This window comes from Camelus bactrianus, chromosome 1, assembly GCF_048773025.1.
Source record: "Camelus bactrianus isolate YW-2024 breed Bactrian camel chromosome 1, ASM4877302v1, whole genome shotgun sequence".
NCBI lineage: Eukaryota > Metazoa > Chordata > Mammalia > Artiodactyla > Camelidae > Camelus > Camelus bactrianus.
Genome location: NC_133539.1, coordinates 71093619 through 71101165, shown reverse-complemented (window position 1 = coordinate 71101165; position 7547 = coordinate 71093619). Strand labels below are relative to the sequence as shown.

At 38.9% G+C, this 7547-nt stretch overlaps 1 pseudogene; it reads right to left on the bottom strand.

Moving 5' to 3' along the window:
• Positions 1–462: 462 nt before the first annotated feature.
• LOC105072419 (small ribosomal subunit protein eS10-like) lies at positions 463–6114 on the bottom strand (annotated as a pseudogene).
• Between the last annotated feature and the right edge of the window lie 1433 nt (positions 6115–7547).

Genomic DNA, 7547 nt, shown 5'->3' with positions numbered 1-7547 from the left:
GTTACTCACTGATGAACCTTGTGCACTCTCAGTTCTGTCAGCCTCTGCTCCTCAGAGAACTCTACTGACACAGTCTGCATGGTGTACCCTCCCCACGCCCCACGGTCTCTGAGGGCACCTGTGATTGTGTTCTGACCAACTAACTAGCTGAGTGCCTGGCTTGGTTGTCAGGATTGTGCTTTGTGCCTGTGGCAGGGGCTCTGGGATTCTGCATATGTCCTCTAAGATTATGTGGCCTGGGGACCACTGGGAGTGGAAATAGTTAAATAGGAACAGCCAGAGGGTAGCTCTCACGGAGAGCAAACTTTGTGAGACTGTGCTTCTCAGAGACAGCTTTAGGCTAGTGGAGGTTGGCCACCAGGTGGGGCCTCTGCTGTGTGGACTCCATCTGGGCCTGGATCCCTCCCCACTAGACTTTCCCCTTCATCCCTGAGAGCCAGGTGAGGAAAGAGATATTCTGGATTAGGTGCCAAGTACTGGGCTAGAAAGGGTCCAGGAGAGCCCCAGCACCTCCAAAACTGGAGCTGCGTTCCAGAGAGCAGCTGATGCCATGGAGAGGCTGGCAGCCAGGAACAGCGTCTCACGGACTGCTGGGGGCAAAGGGAACGTCTGTGGTCTGGCTGATGAGAATCAGGGTTTGGGCTGCAGTTGCAGAAACTTACTGCACACACACTTGGCCATTAAGACTAAAAGCGCTGGGGCAGGGAGGGCTTATTCCATTAGAGGTCCTTCTAAGTAAAAGTTTTTTATTGAGGTATAATTGACGTAGACAAATACATTAGTTTCAGGTGTACAACATAATAATTCAATATTTGTATATTTTGCAAAATGGTCACTGCCATAAGTCTAGTTAATGTCCATCACCACACAGAGTTACAAAAATTGTTTTCTCGTGATGAGAATTTTTAAGATCTCTCTTGACAACTTTCAAACATGCAATACAGTGTTATTAACTATAGTTACTATTCTGTGTATTACACCTGTGACTTATTTACTTTGTATCAGAGGTCTTTTTGGTCACAGAGAGGGGCTGTGACCTGTGCCTTTTCTACAGGCAGACTCCAAAAAGGGGGTCCAGTGTCTGTGAGGTGGGGACGGAGGGTGTGTGTGGAAAGCCTGAAAAGCCTTAGCACTGGTGTTGGCCATTTGCTTGGCGGAAGAGCGCTGCAGCTCCCACTTTTTGCCACTAGGGGGAGCCGCTCCTCTGGGAACTGTGAAACGCCTCACCCTCCAGGTCCCCCTTCCATGGCACCCACTGTCCCTGGGCCATGCCCGCTGTCACCGTCAGGCCAGGCCAAGCTCTGCTGATGTGGCCTCAGCTGCATCCTGTGGCCTCCCCTTTCAAGGAACAACTCACAAGAGGAAGGATTTGGAGGGAGCTTGTGGATTCTAACTGGATGATACAAAGGAGGAAACTTTTCTTTCCTCAGGAGCCCCTGACCCTTTAGAGAATTCCATAAGCAAAAACTAGCTAAATGTTTAAACTAAAACAATAGAAAATTTAATTCATGTCTAACTCAAGTTTAAGAAAGGGGAGCAATAAACAAGGTCCTACTGTATAGCACAGGGAACTATATTCAGTAACTTGTAATAACCTATAATGAAAAAAATACATATGCGTGTGTGTGACTGAATCACTGTGCTGTACACCAGTAACTAACACAACATTGTAAGTTAATTATATTTCAACAAAAATTTAAAAAAAAAAAGAATAGGGAGCATTAAACTATTGTGTAGGTACTCTGAATTCTGAGCTGTATGTAAGTTGGGGAGGAGACTGCCAGGCTCCCAGAAGGGCCACATCCCTGCACATGGTCTGTCTCCTCACAGCTATGGACTCCTTCATGGGACCCACGAGAGGTCTTTATTCATTTGAATGCCCCTGACCTAGCACGCTGGGTCTCACTCTGTGTTCCTGGGATGAACGGGTGAGCAGAGAAAGAAGGGGACAGAAAGTGGGAGGCAAGGGAGTGAAGGGGCAGAGAGACAGAGACTGACTAGAGCTTGTTCAAAAGAACTTTGTGTATTCTTTGCAGGACTTTTAGAAATAAAGAAGAGAGGGGGAGGTAAAGATGAATAAGTTGGTATTCTTGCTCATACTCAGACGATTCACTTTCTTGTGAAAAAGAAAGATATGCCAGTAACAATGGTATTGGGCAGAGCATAAGGGCCTCCCCCAGGGACGCCACCCGGTATGAGGTTCACTCCTTCAGGGCTGTGAGCGTCAAGCTATCTGGTCAGAATGTTCAGAACCTTACTTGACTGTTTGTTCTTTGTAGGTGACATGTTACTGTGTTTGTTTATATCTCTAGTATCTTTTAACAATCCCCACAGCACCTTGAACTTCTACAAAAATGTTGGGGTGCCTTGGTGGAGTTATTTTTCATTCGTTGTCCTGGGATCTTGGATGGAAGTCAAATTTTCTTCAGCTCTAGGATATTTGCTTGTTTTATTTTTTGAAAATATCCATTTCTCCCCCCTCCTCCCACCACATGGTTCTACTCCCAGTTTCTGGGACTATTAGTCAGGTGTTAGAATCCTGGACTGATCCTCTGTAGCTTTTATGTTTTCTCTCACATTTTCTATTTTGTTGTTTTTAAAATCTATTTTATGTTCCTTCTATTAAAATTTTTTTCAGTGATCAAATTTTCAGTTTATAAGAGTGCTATCTTGTTTACTGAATTTTCTGATTTTAGAGTATTCAGTGCTTTTTTTATGCTTGTAATAGCTTCTCAAATTTCTCTGAAGATACTATGTGTATATTTTTAAGTTTTCTATTGTTCTCTGAATTAGCCTTGTTTTCTCCAAGGTCATTTTTCTTGTCTTATTTTTCTTTCAACTTTTTATTTAAAAAATGTTCAAACTTACATATAAGTTGAAAGAATAGTGCACTGAACATAGAGATTTATATCCTCTTCCTAACCACCAATAATTAACATTTTGTCACACTTTCTCTCTTTCTACTTTTTGTATTTCTGAATCATTGGAAAGTAGTTGCAGACAGCATGGCATTTTAGTCCTAAATACTTCAACATGTATTTGCTTTAAGAATAAGGACATTTCCCTATACACTACAAGGTCATTACCACACTCCAAAAACTTAACACCAATTTAATACTATCTTCTGATATTCAGTTCATATTTAAAATCTGCTAGTGCCTAAACTTACTTCAACAGTGTTTTTTTTGTTTTGTTTTTTTGTTTTTTTTTTGATTTAGGATTGAGTCAAGAGTCACATATTAAAGTTAATTATTGGAGGGGAGGGTATAGCTCAGTGGTAGAGTGAGCTACCAGGAGGTCCTGGTTTTAATACCCAGTACTGCCATTTAAAAACAAACAAACAAACAAACCAAATTACCTCACCCCAACAAAAATAAAAATAAAAAAAGATTTTAAAAAGATAAAATTTAAAGAAATATTTTTAAAAATGATTTAAAAACAAAGTTAGTTATTATGTTTCCATATTTTCTTTTAACCTAGAACAGTTCCCCCTTACCAATTTGGGGGGTAGTTTTTCATGGTACTAACTTTTCAAAAGCTTGATCTAGCTGTCTTGTGGAATGTTCTACACTCTGGATTTATCTGATTATGTTAAACTGTTTAAGCATTTTTGGTACACTCACTAGGTAATTTTGTGCATTTAACATTGCATCTCATTGTTTCCTTATGATCAGATTCAGCTCACATCCTGGGCAATAATAATATACATGTGACATTGTGCTCTTTTCAGGGCATCACATTTAAAGACACATGTTCACCTGCCATCATTGGTGATGTTGATTTGGATTGCCCGGTATTGTCTGCTTTATCAACTTGTTTTTCCTTGCAATTAATAAGCCATCTTTGGGGAGAAATTTTAAGACCTTGTAAATATCCTGCTTCTAATAAAAATTTCCCTTACAGATTTAGCACCCACTTTCCTGATTTTTACTAAAATGGTTGCAAAATGATGATTTTAAATTCAACCATTCCCTCCATATTTATTAGTACTTTCTAGGTCCATAAGATGTCCCAGGTTCATGTTGTACTTTCCATGTTCTAGCCCTGGAATCAGCTATTTCTACAAGGAGCTCTGGTTCCTTTTATTGGTTGCCTTTACTGTTGAGGATATTTTCACTGCATGAATCATAGTGAGAGGTTAGCAGCATTTTCCCCTTCAGTATTTTATAGATGTTGTTCCATTGTCTTCTGGTTTGCGTTATTTCTGATTAAGCCACATGATGCTTTCAATAGTTTCCATTTACCTACTGGATTTCCCCAGTTTATTCACTCACTGTGTTCATGAATTTTCCCCTTCAAATCCTTAAACATTTTTATAATGGCAGTTTTAAAGTCTTTATTTTTGAAATTTTAATTTAAAAATATAAAAACTTTAATTTAAAAAATTGAAAAATTTAAATAAAAAATTTTAAATGTGTAATTGACATATAACATTATATAAGCTTGAAGTGTACAAACATACTGAGTGGATAATTATATAAATTGCTATTTAATTTTTCTTGTTTCTTTCCTCAGTTTGTTTAGCTCATTTCACATCTTGTATTTTGTCCATTTCTATCCTGAAAATTTGAATTTTGGTGTTTTACATCATCAAGTGCCTATTTAATAATATTTAATTTGTGTTGGATATTGTGTCACAATTTTCATGTTTCTTTGCTGTTTTGGAGGGGAATAAATTTGTCAGCTGAAGATATTAGTCTGTCATTATTTTCTTCTCATAGTGGCTTGGTATAGATTCTACCTGTCATTTGTTTATTTAAAAGTGTGTTGAATTTTCCTGGCCTGTCAATAACAGGTGTTTCTTTGTGGGAAGGGTGAAAGGCTTGGGTGGCTTACTAAGATCCTTAGTTCAAGAATGCCCTCTTCTAGTGATAAGTGGAGTGAAATTCTTTAATAGATTGTCCTTTTGTGAGGGAAAAGTTGGTGTGTCTTCTGTTACTGTGATTTTCTTTCATTTCCATAGGACTCCTACTTTTCACCATTTCCCCCTTTTCTTTCATTTCTCAGTCTGCAAGTAGTGCCTACCTCTTCTAGGTTGCCTTCCTCTCCCTAGAACTAGAGCCTTTCAAAGAGTGCTACGTTTGGTCCTACATTTTTGAGCCTCTCCTAGATTCCTCAGTAGCCAGTGGTCTGGCCGGCCAGGTTGCAGAACTGTTCTCAGCCTGCCTGCCTGCCTTCCTTCCTTCCTTCCTTCCCCTCCTTTTTCTTTCTTTCTCTCTCTCTACCTTTCTTTCTTTCTCTCTCTCTGTCTTTCTTTCTATGGATTTATTCAACCCAAAACAATCTCTTCCAACTTGACTGAGGTGGCTGACCATGTCCACGACCAAATCCGCCTTTATTTTTATTTTTATTAAAACATTTTTATTGAAGTAGTTAATTTACAATATTGTGTTAGTTTCAGGTGTACAGCAAAGTGATTCAGCTATACATGTATATGCATATGTCTATATTCTTTTTTATTCTTTTCTATTATAGCTTATTACAAGATATTGAATGTAATTCCCTGTGCTATACAGCAAAACCTCGTTGTTTTTCTGTTTTTTATATGGCAGTGTGCATCTGCTAATCCCATACTCCCAATTTATCCCTTCTTCCTCTTCCCCTTTGGTAAACATAAGTTTATTTTCTATGTATGTGAGTCTTTTTCTGTTTTGTAACAAATCCACCTTTAAACTGGAATTTGGTCTCTGATCCAGCCTGGCCTCAGCTCTCCTGTCGGCACCAGGGGGCACAGTGCTTGGTCGTAGGCATCTCTGTCCACTTCCCCTCCTGTGAGTCTCGCAGGTTGTTCTCCCTCTAGACCCATGGGCTGTGGTCTGCAGTCTCGGGTTGAATGCAGTGCAGGTTGGCAGGCATGTCTCAGGGGGCAGGTGGAGGTTAATCACAGAAGTACTGGGTACCCTTGTTGGAAAGGTACCAGTAGGAATGTCTCCAGGCAAGCTGTCCTTCCTGTAGCCAGGTGATGTAAGACTGCATGGCTTTCATAATGTGAAAATTGGGCACATCCTTGTCTGCCAGCTCGGGGTGTTTAGGCATATGGACATCCTTCCTGGCCACCATCACCTGCTCCTGAAAAAGGAGTTCATAAGTGGCAATCCAGTCCTTCTTGGTCATTCACACTGCAATGGCTGCTGCCTCTGGGGCTGAAGTTGAAAAAGGATCTGAAGACCCTGTGTGTGTCCCTGGAGCTGAGGTTTCATATTCTACATAATGTAATGTTGAAAATGTCCTTAACTTAGCAAAAATGTAGTTATGTGCTATATTGAACATCTTTCCCTGTCTTTACATGTTTGTATGCCATAAGGTATCACATCTTCTTTATCCATTCATTTTTTGATAGACATTTAGGTTGCTTTCATATCTTGGCAATTGTGAATAATGCTTCTACGAATATTGGGGGGCATGTGTTTTCGAATTAGAATTTTCTGTATATATGCCCAGGAATGGGATTGCTGAATCATATGGTAGCTGTATTTTTAGGTTTTTAAGGAAACTCTGTACTGTTTTCCATAGTGGCTTCACCAATTTACATTCCCACCAATGGTGAAGGAGGATTCCCTTTCTCCACATCATCTTCAGCATTTATTATTTGTAGACTTTTTGATGATGGTCATTCTGACAGGTGTGAGGTGATACCTCATTGTGGTTTTGATTTGCATTTCTCTAACAATTAGTGATATTAAGCATCATTTCATGTGCCTGTATATCTTTGGTGAGATGTCTGTTTAGGTCTTCTGCCCATTTTTTGATTGGGTTATTTGTTTTTGATGCTGTTAAATAAGATGTGCTGTCTGTATATTTTGGATATTAACCCCTTGTCAGTTGCACTTGCAAATATTTTCTACCACTCTGTAGGTTGTCTTTCCATTTTGTTGATGATTTCCTTTGTTATGCAAAACCTTTTGATTAGGCCCAATTTGTTTATTTTTGCTTTTATTTCTTTTGCCTTGGGAGATTGATCTAAGAAAATATTGCTATGATTTATGTCAGAGAATGTTTTGCCTATGTTCTCTTCTAGGAGTTTTATGGTATCATGTCTTATATTTAGGTATTTAAACTATCTTGAGTTTATTTTTGTATATGCTGTAAGGTAGTGGTCTTATATCACTGATTTATATGAGGCTGTCCAATTTTCCCAACACGAATTGGTAAAAAGACTGTCTTTTTTCCATTGTATATTCTTGCTTCCGTTGTCATAGATTAATTGACCATAGATGTGTGGCTTTATTTCTGGGCTCTATTCTGTTCCATTGATCTATATATCCATTTTTGTGCCAATACCACACTGTTTTGATTACTGAAGCTTTGTAGTGCTGTCTGGAGTCTGAGAGGGTTTTGCCTCCAGCTTTGTTCTTTTTTTTTTTTTTTTTCAGGATTGCTTTGACAGTTCTAGGTCTTTTGTGATTCAATATAAATTTTAGGATTACTTATTCTAATGTTGTGGAAAATGTCATGGATATTTTGATAGGGATCACATTAAATTTGTACATTGCTTTGAGTAGTATGGCCATTTTAACAATATCAACAGATGATTGGTTTAAGAAGAT